Raw genomic sequence first — 16,628 nt, forward strand, 5'->3', positions numbered from 1 at the left:
GACTCTCATGTCCTAGGGAAAGGCAAGATTTCAGCTACTTACAACAAAGAATATACTCAGCTTTCACTCTTTTCTCAAGACACCCAGAGGTCAGGTCCATGCACCATCTGAGAGCTGGAAACAGAGTACATGGCCCCTGTTAACAACATTTAGGAGTCTCATGGCGCATGACATGGAAGACCTGGGAACTCATGGCTTCCTTGGGTCAGATAGGGAATATATTGCAGGGTCTGTGATGACCCATTAAAGGCTTCCATCCCTACTCATGAAATATATTGTGAAGAGTTAAGCATATTTTTAGTGGTTTTTCATAATTCAGTGGAAACCAGACACAAAACTTTTTTCATTTTAAAAGGTCAGTTCTAGGAGACAGATTTTTAGAAGATCATACAGTATTTCAGTGCACTATTCTTCTAATCTTCCTTTCCCTCGGTTTTCTTGCAGAATGTGTTCTTGTCTTGCCTTGGCTTTTGCTTTATACCTCTTTCGTTTTTGACAGCCCTTCAGTTGAAAAGTTTATCTTTCATTAGCTTTTAGGCCTTCAGTCATCATCTACTGTCAGGGCCCTTTGGGGCATGTTGAACTTTTATTCCAACATTGTCTCATTCATTTGAAGGCTTATCACCATCTTTTCTTTCAAAGGCTGTCCCCAGCTTAATATCTGAAGGTTAGACAGTATATGATAAAGCCTTTTAATCATGCCAGTAGAGTCCTAAACCAATATTATTACCATTCCAGTCTCATTTTTGTAGTTTTTAATTAACTTGGCTTGATGTGTAGGAGAGAGACCTTAGAACAGTAATTAAATGTAATTTGTTGACTATTCCCCCTTTTTTTGTCTCCATTTTAATATGCATGGGTATTCTCATAATTAATAAGATGATAATGGACTCTCCATTAACATAGCACCATACAACTGATATGATACACACGGGTCTTTTTATTGGATTTGTAAGACATTTTTTAAAAACTCCTTTCCCATTAAACAGACAGCAGGAACGGGTTGTGCATTTTGTTTTCTTAAATGATTCAGCACTATAAACAAAGGTTTATGCAGGAAATATTGCTATAATATACTTAACCTACTTTGAATTAAAAAAAACAAAACAAAAGCAGAAGCATAGGTTTTTTTGATCACTTGTTTAATTTGGAAAAAGATACTGACCAGATCAGCTGTTGTGTCATTACTCTCCAGACATAATTAGTCTGTGGAACTGATTAGCAGGGGAAAGGAGCAGAGATGGGAAGGTATAGTGTTGGAGAAGGAGGTTAGTCCGTGGCCCTAGTTGTTTCACAAAAACTGAAACATTTTAGTGTCTAACTCTCATGGAACATTTGCAGCTTAAATTGCAGTCACTTGATGTCTTATGCAATGGTTTGGAAAATTTCCTTTTCAAAGCACCCCCAAACAAATATGACTGCCTATTCATTATTATACAAGAAGAATGACTGTGAGCTGCTGCTGACATCATGAGTTGATCCTTGAATTGTAGATAATTCTGAGATTTCTTTCCATCTAGTAAATGGCACTTCTCCTAAACAGGCAGAAGAAATGTACGTCTATACTGCATTTGCAGCTCGGGCAGGCATATATGCATTAACTTTAATCTAGCTATCAGATAAGTGAAGTCATGGAGGCAGGGATTTTGGCACAAGATACCAACTTAAGTACATGCCCAGCATCACAGACATGGTTGTATAGCCAGTGCTGAAACCTATGTTGCCATATTTTCACTGTTATTTTTATCCACATTAACTAGATTCATGATCACATAGGTGTGCCAGCCCATGCCGAAATCACACCTCTGATTGCAGCATAGTTATATCCTGAGTGTCAGATGGAACTCCGTATACATTTGTGGTGTATCAAAAACTGTTGTTTTGTTTTCTTTTGTTTTAAAGCGAGAGATCACTTTAAATTCTATTTTTTTTTCTGGTCTGGCCTGCAGATGAGTTCTCTGTACATTTGATCAGAATCAGTCTGCAGACAGCCTAGATTAAGGTGGGATGAGTTGTGCTTCTCTGTTTAACAAAGCAGCTTTCTTTGTCTCTTTCTTTTTGGGTTCTTGTGTCATCATTCTGAATTCTAAGAAATAAAACAGTATTACATTGCAACCTTCCAGCAAGAGTATTTTGTTTTTCATCTAACTTCTCTGTGTGTAGGCCATAAACATAAGAGTTTGTTCTTTGGCTGAAACCTGTGTGAAATCTTTTTCCTTAATCATGTATGATGCTCTTATTCTTATACATATTAGACTAGAAAATAGCATTGCCCAATTTGGGTCTTTTGGGGGCACACAGTAATTAACTGGTACCATGGCTTTGTACCACACACAGTCTCTGTATCTGTTTAACTTTTTTGCCTGGTCAAATCCACTTCAAGATGAATATAAAATTTTAAGGCAAGAAAAATGGTGTGTTAGGCTCATTCTTTCCCCTCCCCCTTTGCTTTTTTCCTACTCCCCTCCCCTCTTATTAACTGAGGAATGATGAGGTACACTACTTCATAATAATGCCTTAACTTGGGGATGGACAGAGCAGAAAGCTTTCAGTCGGATTTTGTCCTTCATTAGATATAGATTTGGAATACAAAAAACTATTTTGATGGCTCTCTTTCTTAAAAAAACAAACAAAAAACTAAAAAACATAGTGTTGGGGTTGGGTGGGGATGGTGTGTGTTTAAGCATCTCTGTTCCAGCTGTGGTCTGTTAAGTTCAATGAGTTATTATTAAATGATACCGTATCCAAAATAACTGAAGCTGTGAATCTGAGGACAACTTCCAAACTGTCTTCACTTTGGTGAGAGCAATTCAAATCCTACAGACAAAGAAATTATGCTCATAGGTACAGTTTGAGTGGTGGATCAAAAAAAATTGACACTTGTTAACTTCAGGAGCTTCCCCTCTAAGACTTCATACATTACACTATAGATTGATCCCAAATGGACATGGCTGGGAATTAAACTTTTCCTCTCAGATATTTGATCATCTCAAACACAACTTTTATTTAAACACAACTTTTCAGCCAAAAAAAAAATTCTTCCTGTCTGTATTATTGCAAAGCAATTTAACAGCAGGCTAAGATAGCTACTCTATATGCTTAAAACATAATTTTATATTGATAAACTAGAAATAATTGGAAGAAGACTTTTATCTTACCCCAGGCTATCCACCTGCCACTGCTTGATAAAGCAGCTTTTGAAACTTGTGTTGTACTTCAGGTAGCTTGACTCTAAATTTAGCTTTGATATCAAACAGGAAAAATGTCACACTTCAGGAAATTTGAAGACCTAAGTACAAACAGTTTTGTGAACTCATTAGACACATCCTTGCTCGCTTTTGATCTTCTTGATCTGACATTAAGTTACTCTTCTTTAATTTTAATACAATTATTCATGGTTTGTTTTATTTTTTGCAGATTGCATGGTACATAAGAAATCTAGAAAATGCAACTCTGAAGGGTGGGGGTCTGGTCAAACCCATGCCTTGGCTACAGGGCAAACTGTCTTAGCATTCCTTTAGTCCCTCTTGAATGCATGCCTTAGATCAGTGATTCTTACCCCGGGGTATGTGTACCCATGGAGTACACAGGTCTTCCAGGAGCTACATCACTCATCTAGATATTTGCCTACTTTTATAACAAGCTACACAAAAAAGCACTCACAAACTCAAATTTCATATAGACAGCGACATGTTTATACTGCTTTATATACTACACAGTGAAATGTAAGTACAATATTTATATTCTAATTGATGTATTTTATAATTATATGGTAAAATGAGAAAGTAAGCAATTTTTTCAGTAATAGCATGCTGTGATACTTCTGTATTTTTATGTCTGATTTTGTAAGCAAGTAGTTTTTAAGTGAGGTGAAACGTGGGGTATACAAGGCAAATCATACTCCTGAAAGGGATACAGTAGTCTGGAAAGATTGATAATTGCTGCCTTAGCTGACAGTCCTGTCTCCTACACCACACTCTGGGCAGAACTACATAGTTCTACTACTCTGGGACAGAGTACAGCACCCGCTATTTCCCACCTGTGCTAATGTGATAGGCCCAGCTGCCTTTGGTACCTGTAAGTCCTTTCACTCCTGTGACCAGAAAATTGATTAAACTGACTCAAAATCAACATCTCCAAAGCAAAGTATTTATTTATTCCTTCCCCCAAAGGCACAGAACATAGAATCATAAAAGATTAGGGTTGGAAGGGACCTCAGGACGTCATCTAGTCCAACCCCCTGATCAAAGCAGGACCAAGCCCAACTAAATTATCCCAGCCAGGGCTTTGACAAGCTGAGCCTTAAAAACCTCTAAGGATGAAGATTCCACCACCTCCCTAGGTAACCCATTCCAGTACTTCACCACTCTCCTAGTGAAAAAGTTTTTCCTTATATCTAACCTAGACCTCCCCAACTGCAACTTGAGACCATTGCTCCTTGTTCTGTCATCTGCCATCATGGAGAACAGCCTAGCTCCATCCTCTTTGGAACCCCCCTTCAGGTAGTTGAAGGCTGCTATCAAATCCCCCATCTGCCTTTTCTTCTGCAGACTAAACAAGCCCAGTTCCCTCAGCCTGTCCTCATAAGTCATGTGCTCCTGCCCTCTAATCATTTTCATTGCCCTCTGCTGGACTCTCTCCAATTTGTCTACATCCTTTCTGTAGTGGGGGTTCCAAAACTGGACACAATGTTCCAAATGTGGCCTCACCGGTGTCGAATGGGGGGAGAATAATCACTTCCTTCAATCTGCTTCGATCCTCTTACTAATGCAGCCCAATATGCTGTTAGCCTTCTTGACAATAAGGGCACACTGTTGACTCATGTCCAGCTTCTTGTCCACTGTAACGTGTAGGTCCTTTTCTGCAGAACTGCTGCCTAGCCAGTCAGTCCCTAGTCTGTAACAGTTCATGGGATTCTTCCATCCTAAGTGCAGGACTCTACACTTATCTTTATTGAACCTCATCAGATTTCTTTTGGCCTAATCCTCCAATTTTTCTATGTCACTCTGGAACCTATCCCTACCCTCCAGCGTATTGATCACTCCCCCAGTTTAGTGTCCTTTGTGAATTTGCTGAGGGTGCAATCCACTCCATCCTCCAGATCATTAATGAAGATATTGAACAAAACTGGCCCCAGCACCGACCCCTGGGTCACTCCACTTGTTAGTGGCTGCCAACTAGGCATCAAGCCATTGATCACAGCTTTCTAGCCACCTTATAGTTCATTCATCCAACTCAGACTTCTTTAACTTGCTGGCAAGAATACTTGGACACTGTATCAAAAGTTTTGCTAAAGTCAAAAGTTTTGCTATCACATCCACTGCTTTTCCCCACATCCACAGAGCCAGTCATCTCATCATAGAAGGCAATCAAGTTGGTCAGGCATGACTTGCCCTTAGTGAATCCATGCTGACTGTTCCTTATTACCTTCCTATCCACCAAGTGCTTCAAAATAGATTCCTTGAGGACCTGCTCCATGATTTTTTCTGGGGACTGAGGTGAGGCTGACTGGTCTGTAGTTGCTTGGATCCGCCTTCTTCCCTTTTTTAAAGAAGGGCACTATATTTGCCTTTTTACAATTGTCCAGGACCTCCCCCGATCGCCACAAGTTTTTAAAGATAATGGCCAATGGCTCTGCAATTTCATCAGCTAACTCCTCCAGCACGCTCGGTGGCATTGCATCTGGCCCCATGTACTTGTGCATATCCAGCCTTTCTAAACAGTCCTGAACCTGTTCTTTAAGCACTGAAGGCTGCTCATCTCCTCCCCATTCTGTGCAGCACAGTGCAATAGTCTCGGAGCTGACCTTGTCTGTGAAGACAGAGGCAAAAAAACCACCTAGTACTTCAGCTTTTTCCACATCATCTGCCACTAGCTTGCTTCCCCCACTTAGTAAGGAGCCCACACTTTCCCTGACCACCTTCTGGTTGCTAATATACTTGTAGAAACCCTTCTTGTTACCTTTCATGGCCCTTGCTAGCTGCAACTCCACTTGTGCTTTGGCCTTCCTGATTTCACCCCTGCATGCTAGAGCAGTATTTTTATACTTCTCCCTAGTCATCTGACCAAGCTTCCCCTTCTTGTAAACTTTGTTTTTGTGTTTAATCTGTAGATCAGAAGGTAAAAACAATAAAAGGCCTGTACCCTGTGGTCTTAAAATTTACTCTTTCTTTGTCAGTTTTTGTAAGTGCCCTTCAGCCCAGCCTGCATCTCTGGTTGGGGGCAACTGATTGTCCGGCTTGCAGCTTGTTCCCTTTGTCTCCGAATGATCCCTGGCAGTCTGTCAGCTTTCATTGACTTTATGAGCTGCCTCTCTTAACTCACCCAATCCCACTCTATTTTGTAGGCCTGGGGTCCTGTAGTGTTTTAGTGATCGCTCCGCTTCACCTTGGCAAGAGCTGAGCCTCGAGGGTTGGGGCCAGGAATCACCTCTTTGTGCCTGTAAACCTGGTTATTGTGTCTGAGTGTTTGCTGAGATACTCCTTATCTATGCCAATACTTTATCTTTCCTGATTGGATCCACTAATAATCTCTTTTGATCTAATGCTGTAACAAGTAACCCATCATGAACAAACACACCAACACATGCAGCATATCATACAAACTAAGACAGATGTTCCCAGCTTGTCATAACATATTTAAATAGATCTGAATAAAGTTAGTAAACTTTTTTAAGTACATGAGGTAACTTTACAAATAAGGCCTAAGGCCTCAACCCTGCAAAGATTTATGTACATGCTCAAGTTTCCTCACTGTGAATGGTCTTGTTGGCTTCAATGGGAGTACTTACAGGTCCCAATTCAGGACAATGTCCCTATTGAGGAGAACAGGCAGGCCCCAATCCTGAAAACTCTTATGCATACATTTTATAATGTACATAAGTATTTGTAGGTTTGGGGTCTAAATATGGACTTTAATACTTAGAAACTAGCTCTTTTCATATTATCGGATTGGGAGGGGACTAGTGACAATTGTAGGGCTGTGTCAGTACAATCTAATTTATTGTTGCTTCAGTAGTACCTGGTCTGAAGCACTGAAGATGCTGGTTTTTGGGTTGTTTTTTTCCCCTGCTATCCGTGCCATTGAACATACTAATGAACAACAGGCAAAGGGAATATTCTGATTCTGGGTCGTTGCTACATGATGTGAAAAATCTGCCTTTATCCCCAGAAGACAGAAAGGCTGCTCGATGTTAACAATTGCTCTGTTGCACTGTAATCCTGAAAAAAGGAGCCCGTAAGAGAGAGCTTTGAAATGAAGTCCTGTGCTGCATCATTACTAGCTACTGTTATACCTGCCCTGACTACAAAACTGGCACAAAAAAAAAAAAACCCAAACTCAAAAGGCTGCCTTCTTAATGTGGATCGAAATTATGGTGAACACAATGAAAAATCTGTTAAAGCAAAATGTATCCTGACCCTAATGGAAAAGCAAGCCTTTAATTCTCTGCCACAACTACCTGTCACACAAGAACTGCAACCTCAGCAGGGGGGGTCTTTTTCTGGATTGGAGGAAAACAAGAGCAGTGGTTCCTTTAAGGGTTCCCTCCTTCCTCAAGGATTGAGAAAGGGAGGGTGGATGGAAGAGGCAAGGGAAGGCATCACTGAGGCCGATGGCTCAGATGAGCCATTTTTCCCTGCGTATCTGTGGGAGGGTATATAAATCCTGTTTCACCCCCTCACACATCTGGACTGAGAGGGTAGAAGGCAGCCAAGTTATTTGCTGGTGCCTCCTTGTGTCAGGTTTCCAATGCAAGTACTAGCTCCATAGTGGTTTCGTTTCCTGATAAACTGGAATTGAACTTAGAGGAAGTCATCCCCTACAGAAGCTGAGGAATGGGGTTGGGGGTCCCAGCAATGTCTGAGACAGAGAGGAGACAGTCTCCGTTTTCCCAGAACCATCATATGAGATAAGGGTGATGGGATCCCAGCAATTGTCTGGGGACCAGCTGTAAAGGGTCAGGGGCTGGCATCAGCCCTTCACCAGGTGGAAACGATAATGGAAGGACTCATGACTTGCACTGTCTGAGTATTGTTGGCTAGGTCCCAGCTGAATTAATAAAGTTATGCTCTAAGAAAATCACATCCCTTGTATGTTGTCTGTCTTCCAACATGACAGGGACAATTGCCTTGGAGGAAGGACAGAGGCATTAATCTAATATGTGCCCTCCTCCCTCACATTTAGTATTGTTTGCATAGTTTGTCTTGCTCATTATTACTCTTATTGTTTATCCTTTTCGGCTACAGTGTCCCAAGCTGCAAAATTAGCAATGTACCTCACTGGTTGTCAAGAAATTTGCTACGTTCAGAAGAGGAATATGGAAAATAAAATTTCACTGAATGAATGAATAGGCAACAAGTTTAAAACAAATATAAGGAAGTACTTTATCACACAACACACTTTCAACTTGTGGAACTCATTGCCAGGAAAGGTTGTAAAGGCAAAAATTATAACTGGATTCAAAAAGAATTAGCGAAGTTCATGGAAGAATGGTCCATCAATGGCTATTAGCTAAGATGGTCAGGGACTCAGCCACATGCTCTGGTGTCCCTAAACATTGAACTGAATCTGGGACTGGAAGACAGGAGATGGATCACTTGATAGTTGCCCCGTTCTTTTCACTCCCTCTGAACCATCTGGTGCCAGCCACTGTAGGAAGACAGGATTCTGGTCTAGATGAACTATTGGTCTGACCCACTATTACAAGTCATATGTTATGATCTTATGTTAATATTATGTGTTTACCCTTCCATATGGACTTAAACAAAAATTCAGCTTAAGCAACATTTTAGTACATTTTAATAAGCACATAAGTACATTTTAATTTAAAGTATCCAATAAATTTATTATAACTGGCTGAAATTTTTCAGATAGCAATTATTTTCTTGAAATAGGTATTATTTTGAAAATGGAATTTTTTGAAAAAGTTGATTTTTTTTGTTTGTTTGTGTGTGGAATGTCTCAAAGTTTCTCTTTAAAAAAAACTGCAAAAATGTCCACTTTTTGTTTCCCCTCAATCTTTCCCGTCTATTTCAGTGGTAAAATAGAAAAAAAAAATGAAATGGGGAGGGTGAAGAAAACTTAAAAATTTGGTAAAAAAAAGACAGTTCTTTTAATCAGTTTTTTTTTTTTTAAATCTTCTGAATAAAAGCATTTTTCAAAATTAAAAAAATAGAACTTATATTAAGTTTAATGCTGTCTGTTGAAAAAAATTTAGGGAGGGGGACTTTAAAAATTATTATTTGTATACACGATGGGTAAAATGAACTCAGCTGTGCATCCATGTTTACATAATAAAATGTAACTAAAAGTCAATCCCAGGACCAGGTATAATTTGTATCAATTTGTGGTTTGAGCTTCCATGACAGTATCCACAAATGAGTGATTATGAACAAACTTTTGAAAATATTGAGAATCCCTTGATGTAAGAATATTAATAGAAAATCTTACTAAATGCTTAAGTTTTTTAATCCCTTTTACCTAAATGAAATAATTTGTTCCTAATTTTGAAATGAATTATTTATTTTATTTAATTTCTTTCAGCTAAAGTATTCTCCTGTAATTATAAACCCAAACTGCAATTTTGGCTTTACCTTCTGGCATATTAATTACTAGTTCTGATTTAAAACGGCTCTCAAAACAATTAAAGCGTGACATTATATCACCGGATGAGTTTGGAACATTTTATTTATTTTATAATTTCTTGCAATACACTTCTGAAAATTAGGCCCAAGATGACCAAAATGTCCTGGCACCCAAAATTAGAGGCAACATCTGGAAACGTTAACTACATAAGGTCTAGTCCCATCAATCACTGATCACAAACTGGAAATAGGAACTAGAAGACACGTGCCCAGCTATAAACTAAAGAGAACCACATATACATTCAAAGGATGAAATCTTTCTCTTGAATTCTCCTCATCTGAACTGTCCCAACTTCTCATCGATTGTCACTCACTCTACACTCTCCCATCAGTTGTTCAATCATCAGTCCCGCACCTGCCATCCTTATTCACCTACATGTGAGGGTTTGATTCTGATCTGTCAGCATTTTAGATAGTTCCTCAGTTACTGAAAAATGTCAATTTAAGCTAAACTTCCTTTCCGATAACAATTTATGGCCAACAATCCACAGCCTAAGTACTCTAATATCATACTGAACTTTACATTCCATCAGCACAGAACGAGCTGTTTCTACTTTCTCTTAATAGTCATCATCTATATATAATGATAAGTCTCAATCCTAATATTGGTTACTATGTGTTCCTATAGGCAAAGGTGAAAGAATAGTAACTCTGTTGCTTTACAAATAATTTTCATGCACTTGCCATATCTGGTTACCTCAAATCCTGTCTCTGAGCGATTTGGTACGCATGGTTCTGTCACTCAGCTTTATACTACTACTAAACACAGTTTCTGTTAGATGAATGCTGTGCTGAAGAAATAAGTTATTCAGTCGCAGCTCTTTTTAATCATTGATTTAACAGAAATGTGTGCCCCATTTTAAGGCTATTCTAGAATGCACTCCTAACTATGGAGTCATTTCCAGGAAACTCTATTATGTTGCATGTTTTTTTTTTTTTAATTTACATTCCCAGAAATTTTATGGCAAGAAGATCAGGAAAATAATTCAGCAAGTTTTCAAGGCTTTACTATTTCAAACTTGCAGCTTTTTCACATATCAAATTATCTGCTGATTGTGTATGGGTGATATCTGCTGTGCTAAAAGGAAGTTCATGAGTGTGACATGGAATGAGCTGCTGCAGACTTCCCACTTTTCTTCATCAAGAAGATTGCTGATTAAAAATATAGCTGGCTCCAGACCCTGAATTGCTAGACCGTACTATGGGTGACAGATAAAATATGGATAATTTCCAAATGGTGCAGACTGCATCTCTAAGATCAGCTAGACAATCAAGAAGGCAAGCCTCCAAACACATAAAAAAGTATCCTGCAAAAGCAATTAAATAAAGAACACAAAGAACTTGAAAGAATCTCCTGAATTTCTATAAAACATTTTTTTCTATAATGAGTGCATACATCTCTGGGGAACCATATTAGAAAAAATATTACCATGCATTTTGTTTAACAGAGGTAGTGTACAAATAAATATGGGCATGTAAATAGCTTTGTGTATCTACCTGTTCTCTACCATACTATAATTTATAGTTGAGCTGCTTCAAGCAGCTGTTATAAGAGGATGCAGCAGTAAACCTATCACATTTTAGCCTGATCTTTCTTGTTGCACATGAATTAAGAGTTTGGTTCCAGAGGAGGATATATTCTTTAAAAATTCCTATATATGTAGCATCATACTCAACTAGATTATTTAATTTTTATTTCAGTTGATTGCTTTTGCAGTACTTGCAGTATTTTTCTATCCCTTTAGAGCAATTTCTGTTTACCATGCAAAACTAATCACCTTGGGATTTCTTCATTGGAAACAAATTGCTCCAAGTGGGAAGGAAACATAAATTTAAATTTATAAAAATATTATTTACCCTCTTTGCAGGGCTGATGAAAGGAAAGGAAAGCAGGGATCATTGAACCAGGACCCTGAATCAGCGCCACCCTCACCCCAAAACTCCTGTAATGTCTTTATAAATAAATGGGGGGGCAGTGAATATGATGTATCAGAGCCCCAAATTTTCTTGATGGACCTTCCTCTTCATCAGAGGTCACTGTAAACCTGAGATTTAATGTGACTGAAAGTTAGCTACAGGAGGGTTGTAGTGTAATTATATTAAAGTCATAATTACTTATCTCACATGGATATATTCTGTGTTTCCTGTATATAATTCTTGCAAAAAAATTTTTTTTTTTTTTTTTAACAAAAAGCAGGAAGAGGGAATTTAGTTTGAATATAAGAGGAAAACTTAAGAAATGTTGGGTAAGGGAGGCTGTAGAATCAACTCCACTGAGACATAAAAGGTAAAACTTGACTCAATTTGGGAAGAATCGAGGTTAATGAAATACAATCGGTCATTGCATCCTCCACACGTAATTCATTCTTAGACAGTAAGCTCTCTGAAACAGGAATGTCTTCATATGTGGTTCAGAACCATGAACAATGGGGCCTTAAATTTTGTTTGAGGATTGTGCATGCTACTGTAATATAACTTATAATTATCAGTATGTTTTAACAGGCATGTACTGCTTTTTACCTTTAAAGTGCGTTAGAAATGTGAACTAGCTAATCCTTACAATGCCTGTCTTGTTAACATTCTGATGTATTTTAGGACAAACCATAGAATCCATCTGACTGGTAGCACCATGACCTGAAAAGGGATTCTAATGAGCAAGCAGGCTAGGAATGAAGTTTCTCTCTAAACCCCTGAGTAGTAGATACTAGCTCAGGGGTTTGGAATCGAATCCAGTCCACTGGACAAGTATAAAAACGTTTTCATTTTCTTCCAGTTGTCTAGTTTTTGAGGCAGCATCTATCATGCCAACTGGCATAATGATTAGCTTGGATTGTTCTCCTCATGTGAATTTTTCCAGATTTCTAATTTCAAATGGCAGTCCATTTCAAAGAAACATGGACAAACTCCAGTAGGGAAAATTATTCACCTACCCTTTTCGTGCATCAAAATGTAGTCAGTATGTTGTGGCTGTGTCTGCCCTCTCTGAGTTCTGGGCTTGCTGACTCTGGGCATGCCTGGGTCGTGCACCAATGCTCAGCAAAGCACACCAGCAAATCCTTTAAACCTAGCACTGCAACTTTACTGGAATAGAGGCAAATTTCAGTCATTACAATACTACATAATTACTGGTGTTACATTACATTTCAAAGGACCCAGAAAATGTGGTCCACTGCTTTACCACAGTTTGCACAATGAGAAATCCTCTGTTTCTCAAAACAGATTGCCACTTGAAAAATAGACAGAGCTCAGGGTGCATACAGAAGATTAAAAAGTATTTAAATTAGAAAAGACAACCTGTGCATAGATCATAGGCCACAAAGGAATCCCATGTAGCTCACTCACAGATGCTCACTTTTGTAGTGTGCCTACTAGGCAACAGTCCCATCACTCCCTCACTCCCCAGAAACGAGAGTCCTGTAGACCTTAAAGACAAACAAATTTCTGTGGGCATAAGCTTTCGTGGGCTGCAACCCATTCATCAGATGCAACTCCCCAGAGTAACATTTTCATGATCTGATTTAAAAGCAGTTGATAAGGACTGTGAATTTCTGGGAATTTATGCAAATAATCAGGTTTCTGATACAACAGAGGAGAGGATGGAATTGTCCTTAGTTGCATGATTTCTTCAGTGTGGTGTTACCTTTAATCTAACACAGATTGGTGGTTTTACATCCTACTCATTTCTATTTGCTTTCATTTATTAAAATTCCTTCAGGTAAAAGACCTGAAAGATGAAAATGACCACAATACACACCCAAAGTAAACACTGGAGATTTTATCAATTTTTCATATTACATTTTAGCCCTTCGCTGTCAGTACTTCCCTTGATGTCTTTTAACACTCCTTTTATGCTAGTTATTTTTATTTTTCAGTTACACTTTAGAAGAAAGCAATGGAAGAGCAGGTGCTAGGAGACTTGCATCAGAGAATGTAACGGCTGATGAGCTGCTGTCCTCCAATGTTCCCTCCAATCAAGTTCTATATACCCCAGGTATGAAGAGGAACAGAAATAATTCTCACTACAGCAATTTTCAGCAAATTGTTCTGTTAAATAGGAAAATATTACTTCAAGGCTGCAAAAATGATAAGCCTGACCCTCCAGCTCTGCTTTGAAAGGTCATTTTGATTAATATAGGCAAAATTGGGAAGTAAATGCATTTTCATAAGCTTGTCTCTTTCTAGCTTTTACTGGTCTTTTCAGTTTTTTCAGATGTGCTGAGCACCTGCAGGTTCTAGTGAAGTCAAAAGGAGCTGCAGGCATTAAGCATCTCTGACAATCAGGATCTAACATCTCTCAGCTTTCCCTCTGTCTCTCCTCCCCGCCCCCACTTTTTCTCATTATGTTAATTTAATGGCTTCTTTGACAAAGAAACTTCATTCATAATCTTGAAAGTATAATGGGTTTAATTTCCAGGTTGTATTTTGAGAAACTATTAATGTTCCCTTTAAAGTCATCAAAACTGAATTATGTTTCAGGGAAAATATTAAGTACTTTAGAAGTCTCTTACAGGCTCAGCTAAAGCCAATCAGCAGTCCAGTTGCAATTATTTAAAAGCACGGAGCCTTGGATTGTTAAACACATTATGAATTATCCATGATTTATTCACGCTCCGTCCTATTTACGATTTAAGGACTGTAATTAAAGGTCTCAGCCATTTTCAATCTTTATCAAAGATTGTCACCAGAATAATTATGTTTCTAATGTGCTGAGGAAACTTTTAATTGTTTTAATATTAGCTAGATAGTTTCTCTAGATAATAAAAGAAATAGGGATGTGAAGAGGTGAAATTGCACTTCTCTTAAATAATGCAGATTTGTTTCTTTTTACTATATTACAAATAATATTACTAAAATAATGTCATTTCAAAGTTCCCTCCATTATTTTAGGTATAAAAGAACAATATGGGCTTGGAACGAATTACAAGGAATAAGGGCTTGTCTAGACACAGAAGTTGCACTGCTTTAACTATACTGGTTCTTCTTTAATTATATCAGTACAATCCCTCTAGTGTGGGTGCAGTTATCCTGGAATAAAGGTGCTTATAGAGACATAAACTATACTGGTATAAACACCTTTATACTGATATAACTGTATCCACACTAGTGGTTGTGCTGAATATAGGTTCAAAAATTGTATGCACACTGGAAATCAGCCCTAAAATACAAGTTCAAGAGTATTTCACACATTTTTTATAAACTATTTGGTTCTCTGGTGCAATGGATTATTGACCTGTACTTATTAATTTGATTCCTTCAGTCCATCCCACTCCACTTTTCTACATTAATCTCACATTTGGGATCTTATTGAGGGCACAGGAACAAACCATCCTGATGTGCAGAAAGAATAGCAAATATGGTGGGCATCCAGCTTGGCTTAACAAAGAAGTCTTTGGTGAACTTAAACACAAAAAAGAAGCTTACAAGAAGTGGAAGCTCGGTCAGGTGACTGGGAAGGAGTATAAAAATGCTGCTCGAACATGCAGGAATGAAATCAGGAAGGCCAAAGCACAATTGGAGTTGCAGCTATCAAGGTATGTGAAGGGGAACAAGAAGGATTTCTACAAGTATGTCACCAACAAGAGGATGATTAGGGAAAGTGTGGGCCCCTTACAGAATGGGGGAGGCAACCTAGTGACAGAGGATGTGGAGAAAGCTGAGGTACTCAATGCCTTTTTTGCTTCTGTCTTCACAGATAAGGTCAGCTCCCAGACTGCTGCACTGGGAGGCACATAATGGGAAGGAGGTGAACATCCCACAGTGCTGAAGGAATAGGTTGAAGACTATTTAGAAAGATTGGACATACACAAGTCCATGGGGCCAGATGCAATGCACCCGAGGGTGCTGAGGGAGTTGGCTGATGTGATTTCAGAGTCATTGGCTATTATCTTTGAAAGCTCGTGGCAATTGGGGAAGATCCCTGATGACTGGAAAAAAGCAAATATAGTGCCCATCTTCAAGAAAGGGAGGAAAGAGGATCCAGGGAACTACAGACCAGTCAGCCTCACCTCAATCCCTGAAAAAATCATGGACCAGGTCCTCAAGGAATCCATTTTAAGGCACTTGGAAGAGAGGAAGGTAATCAAGAACAGTCAACATGGATTCACCAAGGGAAAGTCATGCCTGACCAACCTGATTGCTTTCTATGAAGAGGTGACTGGCTCTGTGGATGTGGGGAAAGTGGTAGACGTGATATACCTTGACTTTAGCAAAGCTTTTGATATGGTCTCTCACAGTATTCTTATCAGCAAGTTAAAGAAGTATGGGTTGGATGAATGGACTATAAAATGGATCGAGAACTGGCTAGAGCATAGGGCTCAACGAGTAGTGATCAATGGCTCCATGTCTAGCTGGCAGCCGGTCATGAGCGGAGTGCCCCAGTGGTCGGTCCTGCGGCTGGTTTTGTCCAATATCTTCATTAGAAATCTAGATCCTCTAGATCTGATCTAGAGGATGGGGTAGATTGCACCCTCAGCAATTTTGCAGATGACACTAAGCTAGGGGGAGTGGTAGATACCCTGGAAGGTAGTGATAGGCTACAGAAGGACCTAAACAAACTGGAGGATTGGGCCAAAAGAAATCTGACGAGGTTCAACAAGGACAAGTGCAGAGTGTTACACTTTGGATGGAAGAACCCCATACACAGCTACAGACTGGGGACCGATGAGCTAGGCAGCAGTTCTGCAGATAAGTACCTGGGTTTACAGTGGATAAGAAGCTGGATATGAGTCAGCAGTGTGCCGTAGTTGCAAGATGGCTAATAGCATATTGGGCTGCATTAGTAGGAGCATTGCCAGCAGATCGAGGGAAGTGATTATTCCCCTCTATTCGGCATTGGTGAGGCCACATTTGGAGTATTGTGTCCAGTTTTGGGCGCTCCACTACAAAAAGGATGTGGAGAAGTTGGAGAGAGTTCAGCGGAGGGCAACAAAAATGATTAGGGGGCTGGAGCACAGGAGTTATGAGGAGAGGCTGAGGGAACTAGGC

This window comes from Emydura macquarii, unplaced genomic scaffold, assembly GCF_026122565.2.
Source record: "Emydura macquarii macquarii isolate MOO-44397 ecotype Brisbane River unplaced genomic scaffold, CSIRO-AGI_Emac_v2 contig_1146, whole genome shotgun sequence".
NCBI classification, from domain to species: domain Eukaryota; kingdom Metazoa; phylum Chordata; order Testudines; family Chelidae; genus Emydura; species Emydura macquarii.